Source organism: Ictidomys tridecemlineatus, unplaced genomic scaffold, assembly GCF_052094955.1.
Source record: "Ictidomys tridecemlineatus isolate mIctTri1 unplaced genomic scaffold, mIctTri1.hap1 Scaffold_186, whole genome shotgun sequence".
In the NCBI taxonomy this organism is placed as follows: domain Eukaryota; kingdom Metazoa; phylum Chordata; class Mammalia; order Rodentia; family Sciuridae; genus Ictidomys; species Ictidomys tridecemlineatus.
This window is the reverse complement of record NW_027521603.1, coordinates 8,570-29,492: the sequence shown is the minus strand read 5'-3', so window position 1 is coordinate 29,492 and position 20,923 is coordinate 8,570. Positions and strand designations below refer to the sequence as shown.

Below are 20,923 nucleotides of genomic sequence, written 5' to 3'. Positions count from 1 at the left end.
TTCCTTGCCAGCGCACCCCATGTTAATTGTGGTAATGCTGGCATCTTTGCTGATGGTGTCACCAGTGACACAATTTTTCCAAAGGAGCCGTCAATTGGCTTTGTGTCGTGGCATTTCTGTATCCTCCTCCCTTCTACTAGTGATGGTCTAAAATTTGGGGGCCAACAGAGGTGAGGCAAGAACCTCACCCCCCCACTGGCACCAAGGTTAAATTTGGGGGCCAACAGAGGTGAGACAAGAACCTCACCCACCCACACTGGTGCTTAGGCCTATCCACAAGCATGGCTGAATGCTGGACCGGTAGTCAGTGAAGGGTTGATCTGGTTGCAGTGGATTCAACCCAAGACAGGAAACTGACGTCTAAAGGTCAGTTCTCCCATGACGGGTAAGAACCATATGTTGAATTGGACAACCTACCAGGCACAGTCCTTTAGCCACATTGCTTGTTGTTTAATTAATCAGAAGGGGGGAGAAAATTAATGCTGCAGTCTTGGCTGGGCACAGAATCAGGAGGCACTCACAGCCTTGTAGATTCAAACAGCTATTCTTTATTCCCGAATCACACCACCTCCACACCACACAGGTTCGGGGGCAATCCAATCTCCCTAACAATTCACCTCCTAAAAACTTTTTCTCCAGGAGAACTCAGCGGGAACTCAGGCTGCAGGCACACCCTACTCCCAGCAGCAATAATCTTCAACCTCCAACTTCCCTAAAACTCCTTTTGTCTTAAACCAGGAACACCCTAAGGAGTGGGATACTTCCTCAAACCTGATCAGCTCTAAACCCGGATCTGCCTTGGTCCTTGAGCAAGGTCACCTTACATGCAATGTCAACAGTGAAATCCATTTAACATGGGGTACGCTGGCAAGGAAATTTTGAAGCTTCATTCCTACTTGACAATGGCCCTCAGCAGGGGAGAAAATAATATTACAATATAATGCATATGAAACCACATATCAAGCTTCAGTTTCACCCAAAATAAATCCTCTGCAGAAAAGAACCCCATTTATTTTCAGCAGCAACAGTTAAATTATATGAAGTTACATAAAATATACAAAAGGTATATAAAGTTCCCTTGAGGAAGACACTCCTATTTCTAACTACTGACTAAAAGCAACAGAAGATTCTTGCCAATAATTAAAGGAAACTGATAGGCAAATCAAATGCCCAAAAAAGAAAATTAAAAAAGGCATCTTATCACTACCTCTAAAATATCCCCATTCATGAATGTTCTTGTTATATCTAGAAACCATCTGAGAGCCAGTATTAGTGGTAGAATACTGCCATGAAGATTAGATAAGGGATGGGGATGTGGCTCAAGTGGTAGCGCGCTCGCCTGGCATGTGTGCGGCCCGGGTTCGATCCTCAGCACCACATACCAACAAAGATGTTGTGTCCGCCGAGAACTAAAAAATAAATGTTGGAAATTCTCTCACTCTTTCTCCTCTCTCCTCTCACTCTCTCTTTAAAAAAAAAAAAAAAAGATTAGATAAGACGGAGCAATTAAAAGTTTCATCACTGCAGATAAAGTCTGAGACTCTAGAAAACCAACAACATTGCAGAATGAAAACTGAAAACTCAAAAGGAGAATCATTTTGAAAACTAAAGAGTTTTTAATTTCTTAAGTATAACACTTATGACATGAGAGGCGAGTCTGAGGGGAAATACACTTTTCCCTTCTGATGAAAATTCTATTAAGGTTAAATTTGGAAAAGGGAAAGAAACCAGAGATGTACGGAGAAAGGGAACACATTTATCTCTTCTTAATCTGTGTCAAATGAGACCATAGATTATATAAAGCTCCATAATTACACACTGGGTGGTATCCCATTTCTTGTGATATGAAAAAAATGATGCAGAATCATGGAGGCTCATGACTGGAAATAATTTTTATATCTAATTTTGCTTCCATACATCATCCCTGCCAAGGTGCTGTTGATTTGATTTGTGGGTGGGGAGCCAAGAACTGCCACAAGAGAACAAATTCTGCATAAGCTACTATCAGAACAAATGTACTTAAGTGCCACTGCCCTGAAAGGAAATATTCAAAAGGAAGATGGATTAGACAGTGGTCCTTTCCTAACTGAGTTTTTCATTTTATAGGGAGCTAAGATAAAACACAACCTGACTGAAGGCAAAGAAGACAAATGAATGCCAGAGGAGCAATGCAAACAAGGTGCCACCCAAACACTCATCAGTCGGCAAAGATCCTTTCTGGTCAGGTGCTGAAAGCAGGGCTCCTCAGGAAGACAGGATGAGTGCTGCCACCCAGAATGGCAAGAGTCCTAGGGATGAACAGATTTAACAGGCTACAATGTGAGAGGAGAAAATGCAAATCAAGCCCATTTATCCAAAAGCTCAAAGAAGGAAAGAAAGACGACTACTACATGAAAAATGCCACTTAGGTACATGGAAAAACAGTTCCAAGTTTAAAGGTTACCAATCCTATTTGGTATACTTGAAAGAAACAATAGATGGTTCTTTATATGGAGTACTGCAACTGGGACTCTGTCTAAATATAAAGTTTGTACCCAGAGGCACCATGTTTCAAGATCATTCCCTAAGAGTCAGAAATGGCAACAAAATGAAACTAGTTTTCCATAGGGATTACTCTTATTTTCTGTCTTATTTTCTGCTGTGTGGTGTTTTATTTAGGGTGAGAACTTTCAAGGATGCAACCCGGAATGTCTCTAAACTGGAACATTCCTACAGTCATCAAAGACCCTTGCTACTATTTTACGTAAACAATCCACATATCACATTTTTTTAAATGAAAAGGACAATAATCATAAGCCACTAGGAGGACACTCCTAGTGAATCTCCCCATTTAAAATATCAAAGCATGATATAAACAATGTCATGTCTTTCATCAGAAGATCCATACAACTGGCTGGAAGTAGAACCCCTGGGGGAACCTTCAGGCATAGAATATAGGAAAAGCAGGAAATGGATGACCCAGAAGTTGCAAAAAAGAAAAAAAGGGGGGAAAAAAAGCACACAATGGACATAATATTCTGCTTTTTTAGAGTAAAAACAGCACAATTGATTAGGTAAAATACACAAAAAATCAACTTTAAATATGCATGCCTGAGTTACTATCTCAGACTTAATTTACAGGATTAACTCTAATGTCCATGAATCCTTCCCTTTTGAAACAGCAAAGCTAAGAATTGTCAGGTTTTCACCATGACGACCTTTATGATGTGTAGAGCCTTCTGGAACTTGATGTGAGGGGTAGCAACCACAACCAGTTCAGTTCTGTTTCAGAAAGTCTCCTGACTTTCTATGCTGTGCCAGGCCTAAGGTGTGTTAGGAGCACAGGGCCTGGCAAAGAGGTCAGGTTAACTCTACAAAGACCCCAAGAAATCAGTCATTTAAATCTACACTGCTACCCATCAAAAGTAAGAATATAACACCTGTCAAACTTTTACTTACACTTCCGGCCCAAAGTTCTGGTGATACCTCTGCAAGTTTATAGTAGACAAATACAGGGTCACCTTTTTTAAAATTTACAAAACGACAATCTGGTCCTGTGAAATCTTCAACAGCTTCACCTCGATACATTAACACTGTATATAAACATTGAAAAAAGAAAAAAACAAACATTAGGATTTGATTTTTCACAGTCCATATTGACTCATTAGGAAATATGAATCCCACTATGAACAAAAATCAAGTTTTTCCAGTACTCTCTGGAATCACTTTTAATTCACCTGCTCAAAGTATCTAAAATCCTTAGAGATTTTATTGCTATAAAATACAATATTCCCTGCAATTAGACGAGGGAAAAGGAAGCTTCTCTATTTTTCTCTGTGCTGAGAAATAAAAAGCAAAGTGGCTACCACCAACCATAGCTGGTTTCAGTGAAACTCTTGGTTCTTGCAGGCCTCCTCAATTTTTTTCTGTTTCAAAATCATAGAAAGCTTCATTTTGCAAATATGTAAATCCAAGTGTAGACATGGACAGGCTTAAGTATGGCTTCATGCAGAGGTAATAGGGAAGAGGTTAGAATATCCAGGAACCCCCAAGGGGTTAATTAACTTGAACTAACTGCTAAAAGACATTACCTTTAAGTGGCTGCAAGTGCTACCATGCAGCTGTAAACACTGTCAATTTCATTTGCAGCAGAGTTGCTGTCTCTGGGTTTAGGATCTGGGTAAATAACCAGGAAATATATTTTCTCTGAGCAAATATTGTTGACTATATCCAACATTAAGATTGTTTCAAAACATCCTCATTCGTATTTTTTTTTAATAAACAAAATCAAAAGTGGGTATCCTATCTGACAAGGAACAAGTTTAACCACGAGAAAAGGTCAGGCAATACCTTCATGCTTAAAATGCAGGACTAGGATCACAATTGATCTAGAAACTGGTAGAAGCAACATTTTTCTTTTGGTTGACCAAATAGACAGTTTCTGATTTAAGATGAAATGGACAATAGATGTATGTAAAAAGCACAAAGAAATGGAAATAACACTTTTTCTAAAAGCCAATTAGCAGTAAAATACACGAGAATGTTTGTTTTATAAAAATATATGTCTGAGGAACAAACACAGATTTGGAGAGGGTAACTTGTTTTTTTGAAGCTAAAATAGGACTATTTTCAGAACTGTCAGCATCCTAATTCATATGTAATTAAGAGGCCAAGTTGAAGGTGAGAGACACTTAAAGGTGGGGAATTCTCATCACAAGTGGAAATGGCAATGTTTCTCTTGTTCCCCCTTAGGTCATAGAGGATTTATAAATCAGTAATATATTAGGTGACAACATAATGCATACTATGGAGCACCTATTTAGTTCTTTTTTTTTTTTGGAGCACTTATTTGGAAGGCACACAAGGACACCTTACATACACACCTCACTACTTCCTACAACGCAACACAGACCCACCTGTTGTTTTTGGTCACATCTGTTTGGACACAGGCCATTTCTCAAGTTATGTTACCCCACTGAACCTAACCAACACCATGTCTTAGTACTGACGAAGCATCAGTGATGAGATTGTCCAGGTATCCCACGTAGGATAGCGCTCAATAGCAAAGAATAGCAAAAATGAAAGAAAATATCATGGCAGCTGCTTTGCTTCTCTGAGTGTTTATTTATTCCAGCCTTAGGGTTACCTCTAGGAACTTCTTAACATATATTGGAGACATCTTTTTTCTTTATTGGAGTGGAACAAACAATTCAAATTACAAAATTTGGTTTTGGTAACACCAATTTAGACATAAAGAGCTCAATGGTAAACTTCTTGGCCTTTTTAGCATGAATATTTTAAAATATGTACTGCTTACAATTTATGGACAACACGGTCATCAAGTTGCAAGGTTACTAGAAACCAAGAGGGAGTCCATAAGAAGTATTCTGGGCCAGTAAATATATAGAGGAAAGAGGTTCTGACAACACTAGTGACTGAGTCTAAAACTGAATTGGCTTATAAAAATCTTCGAGTATTTATTATTGTTATTGCAACAAACCTCTTCATCTGAATCTGAACGGCTACATCCTCCCCACTGCCCACCTCCAATCCAGGAATTCTGTCCGCTTCCTGCGCACAGAAGAGGCTGCAGTTCCCAGGTGGCTGGTGCAGATCCTTGGCCTCTTTCAAAAGCAAAATATTATTGGCCCACCTGCTACCCTACCTCAAATATGAAGGGAGGCTTCTATGCACAGAAATGACAGGATTGAAGCAGAGTCGGGCCCGAGACCTCGGAACACATTGCGTGCCTGGACTCGGTGCTCTTCCCAAGCCTAAACTCTAGTCCCTGTTAAAAGGCAAAACCAGCCTTTTAACGATGCAAAAGGACGAAGGGGCCAGTGAGCCTTTCCCAAGGAGCCCCACCATCAACCTGCCGCGGGAATTAGGGCCACCGAGCCCTGGAGAGCATCTGCCCTGATACTGCACCGGCCCAGGTCCCTGTAGAGGGGGCAGAAAAGCGCTCTGCTACAGCGTGGGCACAACCCCATCACCCACTGAGATCCTAGGCGAATCCTGGAAGGGAATAAACTGAGAGCTGTCCCTGGGGAATCGTGTTTCCCAACCCCCGCCTCAGTCAGTAGAGAAAAATAAAACGCTGGCAACAAGTGGGAGTCGAAGCCCCCCACAACCCGAGTGGGCTGGCTGGGGCGCCAGCAGAGCCAGAGGGGACACACGCAGGGTCCCGAGGCTCTGTCACTCCTCCTCCCCACCCGTCATCCTGCAACCCCCTCACCCAGCCCTCGGGGCTGGGGACCGGGAGATCGGAGCCCCATGCGGCCCCAAAGAGCCACAGTGGAGACCCTGGGCTGCCCGCCCGCCTGCGCACTCACTGCTGCATTTGTTGTCTGCACAGAGTTTGTGTTTCGACCAGCGCTGGCCGGTGTTCGGGTCCGGTTGGCCTGGCACTCGCCAGTTCGGCCGCAGCACGAACAGCCAGAAGAGCACCATGAACAGCCAGAAGACCAGCACCTGCGCCACAGCCATGTTGTGGTCACCTGGGTGAGCTGGTGGAGTAGGCTGCGGCGGGCGTCTGTGAAGATGGGGCTCAGGGGGCGTGTGAGTAGCCAAACGCAGAGGGGTGGCACCAGGGAAGGCTTAAGCCTTTCCCGGGTGACACTTCAGCAGGGATATCTGGGGGTCGGTCCACAGACTCTACTGGAGAACGCACGGAGCTGGAGCTCCATCCTTCTCTAGTCCAGACCTTCTCCTCGACTGAAGACCTTCTCCTCTAGTCGCTGCCTTGGCAACTAGGACTCTCCTTCTCGTCCAATCACCTGCCTTTGCTTCTGTGCCCTCACAAGCGACCCTCCATATGATTCTAGTCATCACCCACCCATCCCCCCCCCCCCCCCCGCCAACTGGTACTTTCTGGCTTTCCTCAACGTCTCATTTCTGGTTCATCCTGAACTAGCCCACTCCACCATCACTCCCATCCCCCATTCCTGGTCTGGTACCTCCTTTTTTGAACTACCAAATCCCACCCCTGACTTGTCACAGCTAGTCTATGGTTCCAGGCTCCCTCCCCTTCAAAATCCTAGAGGTTCCTTGAAGCCCCACCCCAAGATCCCTCTGATTAGGAAAGGGGAAGGTGAATGGAACTGTGAGTGAGGGTGTAAACTGGAGACAGTGGCCTGCTTTTTTTTAAGGCGGGGACAGGTGGGGGCAGAGAGATGGACATTAGTCTTCAGGCTAAGATCTTGAGATTCTTATCTTTATCCGTAAGGGAAGAAATTATTTAATTCAAAAGCATATTTTTAACTCTCATTTTGTGCTACCATTCATGCCAGACGCTGGACAAAGCCCTAGCATGGTGTGGGAATGGATGAAAATCAAAAGACAAGATATCTGATCCTGGTCCAAAAAAGTCCACAACTTAGTGGGAACCAACTGACAAAACCGATTGTCAGAGAAGAAAGCTAGTAGCTAACATTTCTTGAATGCTTTCTTTATGTCCAGTTGTTATTCTGAAGGTTTTATATATATCAATTCATTTAATCTTCATAACAATAGTACCTTACAGTAGTAGTAGGTCCTATTCCAATCCTTATTTTAGAGTAAATTGAGGCAGTCACACATCCAGTGAGCAATGGAGCTAAGTATCAAGCCCAAGGAGTAGACTCCTTTTCATCACAACCTATCAACTAACAAGCAATTGTACTTTCTGACAAGAGGAGCAAAATCTGATTTAAATCATAATATAGCTGAATTGCTGATATGTACAGTTAAGGGGGGAAAGGCACAAGCTAGCCAGCCCAAGGAAGAGTGTCTGCAATGCCCCCATCCTGGGTGGAGCCATTCTCGTTTGTCTGTGACCAAGGGCTTGTTACTATAGTCTCTGCTAAAGTTATTCATCAACCTCCAACAATGAACCCATCAGTTGTTTCTCCAAATTAACTGAATCTTTAAAACTTAGAGAAAAGAATGTAGTCCACCATGTTCATAATGTTAAATAAAGAAAACGATGGGAAAAAAAGGTGTGCACAAACATTTGTCTACAGGGCCATGAGAGGTCCCCGTTGGTCCAGTGTACTTCTGTGCTTTCTGGAGAACCAGTGGATCATACAGAGAAACTGTCTGAGTCATTCTTCATTTCTTTTCTACCATGTATTTATTATATGTTATAAAATGTATCTAGTAGGCATCTCTAACAACATGTTGAAAACTGAACTCATTTTTCTCTCAAAATCTGCTTTCAGTCTTCCTTATCTCAGAAATAAGAATGACAATTTAATTCCCATTATCCAGGTGCTCAAAGCCCAAAACTTACAAACCACCTTTGATCTCTTTTCTCTCACATTCCAACTCCAGTCCATTAGACAATATTATGTCTTTATTTTTATAATTTTATTGAGATATAGTTGACCTACAATAAATTGCACATTTAAGGTGTACGATTTGATAAGTTTTGACATGAATATACCCATGAGACTATCACCAAAATCAAAAAAGTATTTCATCCTTCTTTGTAATCCCTCCCCTCTCCTTTTCTGGGCTGTCTCCAAACATCTCCTGTCATCATAGATTGTTTTGCATTTTCTAGAATTTGATATAAATTATAAAGCATTTTATTTATTTATTTTTCTGACTTCCTTCTTTCCAAATATGCATTTGAAACATGCCCAGAATCTGACCACTCCTCTGCATCTGCTAAGCCAATATACAGGCCAAACCCACATCATAAGTCACCTGAATGATTCCCATAGCTTTCTTCTGTCCTTGCTTCTGCCCTCATTTTCCCCAATATCTATTGTCCTGATGGCAACTAGAGTGATATTCTTAAATATAAATTTGATTGTGTCTCTCTGCTCAAAATCTTCCTATAGCTTCCCATTTCCAAATAAAAGGCAATGACTTTAGCCAGGCCTGGTCGTACTCATCTGTAATCCCAGCAGCTCAGGAGGCTGTCAGGAGGATCCTGAGTTCAAAGCCAGCCTCAGAAATGTAGTGAGTCCCTAAGAAACTCAGTGAGACCCTATCTCTAAATAAAATATTTTAAAAAGGACTGTGGGTGTGGCTCAGTGTTTAAGTGCCCCTGGGGGTTCAATCTCTGGTATCAGGAAAAAAAAAGCCATGACTTTATTATGGATTGCCCTGCCTTATTATGGACTGTTCTTATTCAATGTGACTCCCCTCATCCTTTTCTCCCCATTTCCTAACATTCTTCTCTAGTCTGTTAGTTCCATTTAAATACACCAATCCCACCCCTGCTTCAGAGCATTTATACTTGCAACTTTGCCTCAACCTTAACTGCCCAAATCATCTAACTAGCTAACTAGTTATCACTTTATCATGTCTCTGTAACAGTGGCATTTCATGTGATAAAGACTTTTCCTGGCCATCCTACACAAAATAGAGCCTCTTGTCATGACTATCAAGCCCATTACCCTGCCTTTCTTTCTCTTCAGACTTGCCTTACCACTTTAGACTTCTCTTACCACTTGCCTTACATTTGTTTATCTACTTGAATTCTCTGACCCAACCTCAAACACAATTTCCAACAGGAGCAGGAAATTAGTTGTTTTGTTCACTACTGTTACATCAGTGACTAGGGAAATGCCTAGAATGTATGAGAGAGTTAACAAATGATTTGTTGGATAAACTCATGGTTCCAATAATATTATAAATATACTACACTATTAACCTAAACACATATATTAACTATTAAGCCCCCATATATAAATAGTACTGAGAGGAAATAAGCTATGAGAACAAGGCATTTAAGGTCCACCTCTCAGCAGCATGCATCCTCAACTCCAGGAATGTACCCCTGAATGTGTTTGTTGAATAAAAACATACTTGTGTGGAGAGTAGTTGTTTGGTTACATGATACTGGAATATTTAAGTAGATCTTTTAAAACTAGTTTTAATTTTTTCTTATTTTTCTTATTATAGAATATGGTATGTTGTAGATTTTTTCTTATTGTAGAATAGAAATTAATGATAATTCATTGGTGGAAAAATCAGAAGACCAAAATGATCTAATTGCATATTACCTTCTTGATATTTACTTTGACTCATAATCAGATATACTTTTATATGCATAGTCAGTGCTTCCAGTTACTGAAGAACTAGCTGCTTAGTTTGTAGAGTTTTCAATATTTTGATTTATCAGTATTATTTTTTAAACTTATTGCCTTAAAGACATATTAACTAGTCTGGTAAATAATGAGAAGAAAATTTCTCAACTGGCCACAATAAAGTAGTGGTGGTTCTTTCTACCAGGATACATACAATTAGTGGATGAATCAGCATTCACTTTTACTCATAGCATTTAAATATGTGGCATTGATGTTTAACATGTTTAATATAAGGTTATATTAAAAACCTTCAGAAAAGGTACAGGATAGAATGCGGTGGTGATTGTTGGCATGGAGATAAATAATCTCAAGTGAATTATTCTTTAATACCTCAAAGGGAATTCTTACGGGGTAAGGGTTGAGTAATTGTTAAAGGTAAATGTGACCAGTTTGGGTGGAGGGGACATAAAATTCTAAGATATGAAGGGTTCCTAATGTCAGAGTACAATCTAAATGAGACAAAAACATATCTGAAACAAATAATTGGCAGCATAATAACATATACCATTGGAAATTTGTGAAGGCACTTGCCTAGGAGCATTCAGTAGGCCTACCGCTGCTGTTACCAGGAAGAACCTCATCTATTGTAAATGATGTGCCAGAGAATAGTGTTAAACATTTATGGAAAACTAAATCTCTCCAAGAGGGGCAACAGATTTACCCTCGCATATGAAACATTGGAAAAAAAGTGGACAAAATACAAACAACAGTTCTCAGATATTAGATAATAAGCAGCATAAGAGTGACCTCTAAGATAAAGTTAGGCATGAGAGATGAGTGCTAGGATTATCCCAATTTACTCCCTGGAAAGAATTTTTCAGGCCACATCCAGAGAAGGAAAACTCAAATAGAAAATCTCCTGAGTTGAAGAGATGGATTTTAAAGTCTGAAGAGACCGACACAGCTAGAAGTCCCAGAGCAGAATAAAAGAGACAGTAGAGAACTGCAGAGGGAGGGAGAGTGTGTACATGCACTAGCTCTCTAGACATCTATGGAGGGTTCCCCTGAAGTCTGCGGCTATGTAACAATGGGCTCACATGTAAGGCCAGAGAAAGAACCTTCAGAAAGGAACAGAATGGAAGGTGGTGGTGATTGTTGGCATGCAGATCAATTTTTGTAATCACCAGCTAGAATGGAAAATCTATAATAAAAGGGCATCAAGTAACATAGTCAGTAAAAGGGACAAAATAGCCCAAGATTGAAGGTAACTCCTGTCTAGAAGAATCTTAAAAAGATAAAAATGTTTCCAAGATAGTTCAGAAAAAAGCTGTACACAGCTCAAGAATATTTAAAAGAATACAAAATGTTTCCAAGATAGTTCAGCAAAAAGCTGTACACAGCTCAAGAATATTTAAAAAAATACAAAATGTTTCCAAGATAGTTCAGCAAAAAGCTGTACACAGCTCAAGAATATTTAAAAGAATACAAAATATCCAGTACTGAACAAGGTAAATTCACAATTTTTGGAATCCAATAAAAATGTATGAGGCATGCAAAGAGCAAAGAAAATATAACCCATGTTGAAAAGAAAATTAATAAAAATGATCATTAATTACACTGTGATAGAGTTATTATACAAGGACATTAATACAGTTGTATACCATATGTTCAAGATGCTATGGAAAAGCATAAGCATGTAAAGGAGAAAAAGAAGATATAAAAATTTCTGAATTAGATAAAACAGATAAAATTAGATAAAATCAGATAAAACAATGGCTAAGGTGAAAATTACACTGAATGAGATTAACAGCAGATTCAACATTGAAGAAGTCAATATCAGCAAACTGAATATGCAGTGATAAAGACTCCAAAATCAAACACGGAGAAAGAGACTGAACTGAACAAAGCATCAGTATGCACAGCTTCAACCAGTCCAATATATATGTTATGGTAGTTCCTAAAAGAGGTGGGAAAAACACATTTGAAGAAATAATAAATAAAAATGTTCTATATCTGATGAACACTCAGATTCAAAAAGCTCAATGAATAAGAAAAATGATAAAGATGACACAAATTTACACTAAATGCTTAAAACCAGTGCTAAGAAAAAAATTGAAAAGCATCTACAGAAAACAGATACCATTATGTACAAAGGAGTGAAAGTAAAATGTCAAAATTCATTCAAGAACCATGCAAACCAGAAAACAGTACATCAACATTTTCAAGTTCTGAAAGAAAAAAAACTGATATCCTAGAATTGCATTCCAAATGAAAATATTATTTCAAAATTATATAGTCTTTAATGCAAAAGAATTAAGTTAAGCCCTACCCCACATAAAAATTACCTCAAAATGGACCACAGACATAAATGTAAGAATTCAAAATGGACAACACATATATATGTAAGAACCAAAACTAAATGTAAGAAAGCATAGGTAAATTTTGGGATAGACAATGACTTTGTATTTAAGACACCAAAGGCCCAAGCACCAAAAGAAAAAATAATAAAGTAATGTACTTCATCAAATTTAAAACTTTTAAAGGCTACCATCGAAGAAAGTGAAAATACAATCATAGAAGAAAACATTTACAATTCATGTAGTTAGAATATATATAACTACCTAGAATATACAAGCAATTCTTATTGTTCAATATGAAAAGACAAATGGCAAGAAATTAGAATAGACATTTCTCCAAAGAAAATATGCAAAAGCAAATAAGCAAATGAAAGGATACCCAGCACCATTGGGGAAATGTACAACCTCAGTGAGATACTACTTCACATCTATCAAGATGGTTATAATCAAAAAGATAATAATAAGTTGGCAAGGATGTGGATCAATGGGAGCCCTCACACACTACTGGTAGGAACAGACTACAGACCTAAATGTAGCAGCTAAACCTATACAACTTCTGGAAGAAAATATAAAAAGCTGCTTGGCAGAGGCTTTTAAAACTAACTAGCTCTCTCTGCCTCATGCTCTCTTTTTTCCTCTCCTCAAAAACGTTGTCTCATGCTGGGCATGGTGGTGCATACCTGTAATACCAGTGGCTCAAAAGGGTGAGGCAGAGGGATTGTAAATTCAAAGCCAGCCTCAGCAAAAGTGAGGCACTAAGCAACTCAGTGAGACCCTGTCTCTAAATAAAATACTAAATAGGACTGGGGATGTGGCTCAGTGGTGGTATGACCCTGAGTTCAATCCCCAGTACCAAAAACAACAACAACAACAAACTTTGTCTATTGTATATTCATTGTTATGGAAATGGAAGGTAAGCTGACAGACTAGGAAAAAGTACTGGCAAAACATATCTCTCTCAAGAGAATGATATCTAGGATATACAAATGATTCTTACAACTTATTAATAAGAAAAATCACCCAATTTGAAAAGATGGGCAGAAGACTTTTTTTCTTCACCAAAGTAGACACAAATATGGTGAATGTGCACATGAAAGGATATCCAACATAAGTTGAAATGTAAATCAAAACTGCAATGTTATTACACATACAGTAGGATGGACAAAATTTAAGACTCATCATAACAAATGTTGACAAAGATGAAGACTATGGTATCTCTCTTAGAACTGCAGACTATAACATGTAGTATAAACAATGGCACAAACTGTTAGAAAACTGTTTGGCAGTTGCTTTACAAATTAAATCAAATCTGTCGAGATATTTACTCCAGAGAAATAAAAGCATATATCCACACTGAGACTTGTGCACAACTATTCATGGTGGTTTTATTTGTAATAGTCAAAAAATCCCCAATGTTGGACTGTGGGAACATGTCTGTCTTACATGCCTCAGAACCCTTATACTCATATTAACCATATAGTAGACATTTGATTACTATTACATGAATGTAGAGATTGATTTTTTTACTGTTAATAGAGCTTCTCTTTTATTAAATATAACAGACAAAAGAAAATCACGTATAGCACAATGAATTAACACAAAGTAACATATCTACTGAACCCTAACCCAGGTCAAGAAATTGGACATCAAATGCACTTTCATGAGCCCTTTCTCATTGCTCCCCTAATTATTCCCTCCGCTCCCCCAGAGTTAGGCACTATTTTAACTTCTAATAACAAGGATTAGTTTTGCCTGTTTTGTTACTTTATACAGTGTAATCATACACATGTGTTCTTTGGTATGTGGCTTTTTTAGCTCCATATGTATTTTTATAAGATTTATCCAAGTTGTTGAATGTGAATGTACTTCTTATTTTCATTGCTTAATAATTTTCCACTGTATAAATATAACCTGGTTTACTTAAAAAAAAATCCCCAATGTATATCAATAGGAAAATAGATAACAAATTTTGGAAACATACTTAGCAAGAATAAAGAACTATTGATAATAGCAAAAACAGGGAGATTCTGAATGAAATAAACTAGACAAAAAGTAATATGTATTGAAAATTCTTTTTTTTTGTACTCCCTAGTACAAATATCCAGGGGTGCTCTACTGCTGAGCTACATCCCCAGTCCTTTTTATTTTATTTATTCATTTATTATTAATTTTTTTTTTTTTTTGCTATCAGAGATGAAACTCTTGGGAACTAAACCACTGAGCCACATCCCCAGCCCTCTTTTGTATTTTATTTAGAGTTACTCAGGGCCTCGTTAAGTTGCTAAGGTTGGCTTTGAAATCCCAATTCTCCTGTTTCACCATTCTGAGCCACTGGGATTACAGATGTGTGGCACCATGCCCAGTTCAGTTTTTATTTTGAAACAAAGTCTGGCTCAGTTCCCCAAGTTTACCTCAAACTTGCGATCCTCCAGCCTCAGCCTCCTGAATATCTGGGATTACAGACTCTGCCACCACCTTCCAGCAGATTCAGTTATATTTAAAGGTAGAAAGTTATAAACCAGGTGAATCCTAGTAAAGGTCTTAGTAAAAAAAAAAAAATAAAATAATAGCACTATGCTTGGTCACAATATGGTAAGTCAGAAAATGACAAGAAATATCCATTTTCTGTGAGGTTGACCAGAACAGTATCATTTCTCAATGGATTTCAAAGGGTCTCCTTCTTTCTTCCCCCCCCCCCCGCCCGCTCACCTTTCCTTCCCTCCTTCCTTCCCTCCCCCCCTCCCTCCCTCCCTCCCTCCCTCCCTTCCTTCCTTCCTGAGTTTTGGCATGTGTGTGTATGTGTGTGTGTGTGTGTATCATCTTCTGTGCCAATGTAAGAGATTTAGGCAATGGATCAACCTTTACACCTGTGCCAAAGGACCCCAATCTTGGATCTATCTCCAAGGGTGGAGGTGACTCTAGATCCTCATTATAATCTCGAGAATGGGAACTCCTAAATTATAAACAGGTCTTTCTTGGTAACACCAGTTTCCTCCTTGGTAAAAGTTAGTGTAGTGGGAGGGTGGCAAGGGCCCTACCCTGCCACAAAATAAATGCTAAAATGTATTTTGGTACAAATTGTAAACACTAAAGAGTTAAAAGTAAGAGATGAGTCTTGGGATTTGAGCTAGACCTGGATAAGTAAATAGGATTCAGATTCTAAAAAGAGAATAAAAGGCAAGTGAATTGAACGGCATAAAAGACTCAGCAGAAAGAAGTATGTTTAAAGGACGGTAAGGACACCTCATTTTGCTAAGAGGAAAGGATTCTATAAAGGATGATATATTTGTGTGCTTAGGTCAGATTATGAAATTCCTTGAAAATCAAGCATAAGGATTTAGACTTAATAGAATAAAAATGCATAAAATATTAGACTTTAAGTAAAGGGATCATATAACTTAAGTGGAATTTAAACAAGTATCTTGTCCTTAAATCCAGGGAAGATGGAGGTTTAGGCTGGGCATGATGAGTAGGGCTGAGGCACTCCCCACAATTAAAAAGTCATGTCGAAGTGTACTGTACTAATGGAAGTGAGTCATATACAAGGCAAGGTCTTCTGCCAGCACCTACTGTTTGTCTAGCCCTGACAAATATTATTCCACTTTCAACTGTACAAAGAAAGAAACTCAAACATCTGAAATTGCCACTAATATATGGCATGTATATGAGTTCCTGTTTCTGGTTCTGCCTAATTTACCTTGGCATTCTTTTCACGGAGGTCAAATATTTGGTGTGTTGAAATAAATGCAGAACAGACATTGGGGACTTGTGGCCTGCACATCTCAATTTCCACAGTGCACTGTTGGGCTTTATCCATTTAGTTTTCAGAAATATAAATTACTTCCTTACCAGAACAACAGCAGAAGTAAGGAATACAGCCAAAAGGATTGTAGTCAGAAGTCTAATTGTGTGACTATAGGCAAATCATTAACTTTTCTGAGTCTCAGATATTTCATCTATACAAATATGGGTCAAAGTTAAAATTTTATAATTCATTTTTAAAGAAGAAATAGAGATAATATATGAAAGATTGCCCATTTATGTGGTTTAAATAATTAAACAGCAAAATCCTGGCGGTTACAGCCAATATAGACAATTGACAAAGCAACAAAAGTCTTGGCAATAAATGCTTTCATTACTAAGGAGACATTTTTAGATAGTTCCTACTATGGAAACTGTTCTCTTCTCACTGAAACAAAGTAAGGCTGATAACATCCTCCCAAAGTGTGCTTGGAAGATCACAAGCACCTCTGGGAGGAGACAGAGAGAATGGAGGAGAAAATATGTTCTTCGGGATAACATATAGTCTACCAGAGCATACACTGAAGCAAAGCAAACCCCCCTGAATCTTCAGCATTTTAACTGAACAGGACCATAAACACTATTATGAAGACTATACTCAGTGGGGGACACTGAACAAACATATATGGGAAAGTAAGTTCTCTGTGATTAGTATGAAAGCTCAGTCTTACCCAAATCCACATGAAATTTGAAATGGTTTGGAATACATAAGAAGATCAGTGAATGACATCAAACCCAAATGATGAAATAGAGAATCTGAACATGATCTTTCTCTTATTTCTCACTGATCCCTTAGAACCACCAATAGAAATATAATATTAACTCTACATGTAAATTAAATTTTCTAGAAGTCATATTTTAAAAAATAAGACAGATGAGCTTCATTTAATAACACATTTTACATAATTCAATATATTCAAAATGTCATCCTTTTAACTTGTAATCAAAATAAAAATATAACTGTTATTTTACATTCTTCATAATAAGTCTTTGATATCTGACTTATGGTACATCTCAGTTCAAACTGGGCACATTTAAAGACAGTCGCAGCATAAGAAAGTAGAAATTGTAAATTAACACTAGGCCATATCATATACTTGCACTTATTTTAAAGAAAAGCCAAGTTTAATAGTATGTTTTAGGTTTTAAAATATTTTTGGCCAACCTCTCTTGGTACTTACGCAGAAGTGAGAAAAGATGATTGAAGGTATCTCAACATCCCTCCTTTTTTTTCACTCAGAGGTTAAGATTTCTGTTGCAATAGCTAGGGATTACATTGTCATTTTAGATGAATCTCAAGTTTATAATCAAAAAGTGTAAGTAATCATTAGGTTCCTACATTTGTCATTCTTTTATTATTTTTCATTGTTATCTTAAATATATTTACTTCTTGACAAACATAAAGAAATAAAGAATTATATTTAAATGGATAATAAAAAAAATTTGACTGCATAAAATCCCTTTTCGTTTTAGGTAGACCTACTGGTACAAACAAGTCACCTGGGTGGTCTATTTTTCTTTGGTAACAGGGATTGAACTCAAGGGCTCTAGACCACTGAGTCACATCTCCAGCCCTATTTTTGTATTTTATTTAGAGATAAGGTCTCACTGAATTGTTTAGGGCCTTACTTTTGCTGAAGCTGGCTTTGAACTCATGATCCTCCTGCCTCAGCCTCCAGAGCCACTGGGATTACAGGCATGCAGCACTGCACCCGGCACCTGCTCTGTTCTCTTACTTAACTGCAACTGTGTTTTCCTTGGTAGATTACTTCTTTGCACCAGGGTTTCTTGATAGAACTCTATTGGTACTTTGGTTTGGACTGTTCCTACTAGCTGAAGGTTATATACTATCTATGGGCCTGGCCAAAAAATGTTAGTAGTTTCCTCAGTGATAGTGAAACAACAACAAAATGCCCCCAGGCATTTCTAAACTTCTCTTGATAAGACTAGTATTACTCTCCCAGTTTGAGAGTCACTTGCAGAGTTAGTTAAATTCTGATCAATTAACAAAGCACCTTTAGTTGTAAGTATCCTATATTTTGTAGTTTGCAAGTATTCTGTATTTTGTAATTTCTCTTATCAGCTAAAAAGAAAGGATTATAAAATCAACATTTAAGGCCGGGCTTCATGATGCACACTGTAATCCCAGTGGCTCTGGAGAGTGAGGCAGGAGGATATTGAGTTCAAAGTCACCCTCAGCAATTTAGCAAGGCCTTAAGTAATTTATGGATTTCCTACGTCAAAATAAAAAAAATATAAAAAAAGGGCTGGTGATGTGGATCAGTGGTTAAGCACCTAGATTCAATCCCCTGTGCCCATCCTCCACAAATCAACATTTTAAAAACCAGAATCACTAAAACATCAAAGAAACTCAAGGTCCTTGTAAACACAACTGACTTTGCTTCAAAGGATTTTTGCTTTTTGTTTTCCACTTCAAGTTAACACTACCTTTAAAAAAAAATCACATTTTTTAATTTATTTTTTCTGACCTCTAAGAGGGATCTTACATTTTTCTACTTCCCTTTCCAAGACTATTCCCTCTTTTGCACTGTGTAATCTTGAATTTAAATCTGAATTAGTTGCATTGATTTTCCCTTGTGTTAATAGTCAAATTATGATACAATTTGAATTATTGAAATGCATATGGAGGGGTTTCTTTTCTTATTTTTAATGAAAACTCATATCTTTAAAATTAGCACCTAGGGGACTATAGGTGGAGACTTAATATGTAGAGTCATCAGCATGATAATTGTAATTAAATAAACACAAATCAGTTCATGATAGCTGATTTCATTTACTATTATAATCAGCTTTCTCCTCTATAAAACAGCACAATTAGTCCTAAATTGACATTCACTAATTGTATATTAGAGTTTCAAGGAAAACAATGAAGAGTTAGTGACTATCATAATAATTGAGATGTGTTTTGACATCAGTAATTATTATTATTTTTAAGATGGGGGTCTTGATATTTTGCCTAACCTGATCTCCAACTCCTGGACTCAAGCAATCCTCCTGGCTTGGCCTTCTGAGTAGTTAGGACTACAAGTCACCATACCAGCCCAGTAATTATTGTTTAGTAGATCTCTTTTTGGACACTAAAATCACTACTAATATGATTGTATATGTTTGAAATTGGTTTTATGAGCAACATACAGATTTGATGCAACTCCCATCAAAATACCCACTAATTGGTGTGAATATACTTTGTATACAAAGAGAAATATGAAAAATTGTGCTCTATATATGTAATATATATTGTAATGCATTCTGTTGTCATATATAAATTTAAAATAATAATAATAATAATAAATGTCATTTTTCCAGACCTAGAAAAAACAGTCCTGAAATCCATTTGGAAGAATAAAATATTCAGAATAGCCAAAACAATTCTAATTCAATAAGCAAGCTGGAGGCATCATCACAATACCTGACTTCAAATTATACTACAAAGCTATTGAAATAACCACTGCATGGCTCTGTCATAAAACCAGATACATAGACCAATGGGAAAGAAGAGAAGACACAGAAAAAGATCCAACACAGTTAACAGTCATCTGATTCTTGACAAAGATGCCAAAAATATATTGGGAGAAAAGACAGGCTTTAAACAAATGGTGCCAGGAAAATTGGTTATCTATATGTAGACAAATAAGACTAGACCCTGTATAAACTTGAAAGAGATCAAAAGCCCAGGAATTAGACCAGAAACTATGCAAATCCTTGGAAGAATATATAGGTTTGAGACTCCAGCATATAAGTACAGGCAATGACTTTCTTATTAGAACTCCTAAAGCTCAGAAAATAATGACAAAAGTTAATAAACAGAATGGCATCAAATTAAAAAGCTTCTGCACAGCAAAGGAAACAATTAGTAACATGAAGAAAGAACCTACGGAATGGGAGAAAATATATTTGCTAACTACTCTTTTTTTTAAAAAAAGAGAGAGAGACAATTTTTTAATATTTATTTTTTAGTTTTCGGCGGACACAACATCTTTGTTTGTATGTGGTGCTGAGGGTTGAACCTGCACTGCATTCATGCCAGGCGAGCGTGCTACCACTTGAGCCACATGCCCAGCCCTGCTAACTACTCTTTGACACAGGATTAATATCCAGACTATATAAGAAACTTTAAAAACTTAATACCAAAACCTCAAATAACCTAGCTTAATTGGGCAAATGAATTAAACAGATTCTTCTCAAAAGAAGAAATAAGAATGGACAACAAATCTATGAAAATGTTCAACATCATTAGCAATTAGGGAAATGCAAATCAAAACTACAGTGAGCTTTCATCTCACTCTACTCAGAATAGCAGCCACCAAGAATATGAATAATATGGGGCTGGGGTTGTGGCTCAACAGCAGATTGCTGGGGCTGGGGATGTGGCTCAGGTGGTAGTGCGCCCGTCTGGCATGCGCGCGGCGCAGGTTCGATCCTCAGCACCACATACAAACAAAGATGTTGTGTCTGCCAAAAACTAAGAAATAAAAAAAAAATGTTAAAATTCTCTCTCTCTCTCTCTCTCTCTCTCTCTCTCTCTCTCTCTCTCTCTCTCCCCCCCCGCCCTTTAAAAAAAAAAAAAACCAGCAGATTGCTTGTCTAGCACGTTCGAGGCCCTGGGTTTGATCCTCAGCACCACATTAAAAATAAATACATAAAAATAAAGGTATTGTGTACAACTACTTAAAAAAAAAAGAATATGAACAATAATAAATGCTAGAGAAAATGTGGAGAAGAAGGGACACTTTTTTCTCTGTTGAT

The 20,923-nt window shown here is 38.0% G+C and overlaps 1 pseudogene; it reads right to left on the bottom strand.

The window, feature by feature from the left end:
- Positions 1 to 17,428, bottom strand: part of LOC144372898 (transport and Golgi organization protein 1 homolog) — a 62,391-nt pseudogene extending 44,963 nt beyond the window's left edge.
- Between the last annotated feature and the right edge of the window lie 3,495 nt (positions 17,429 to 20,923).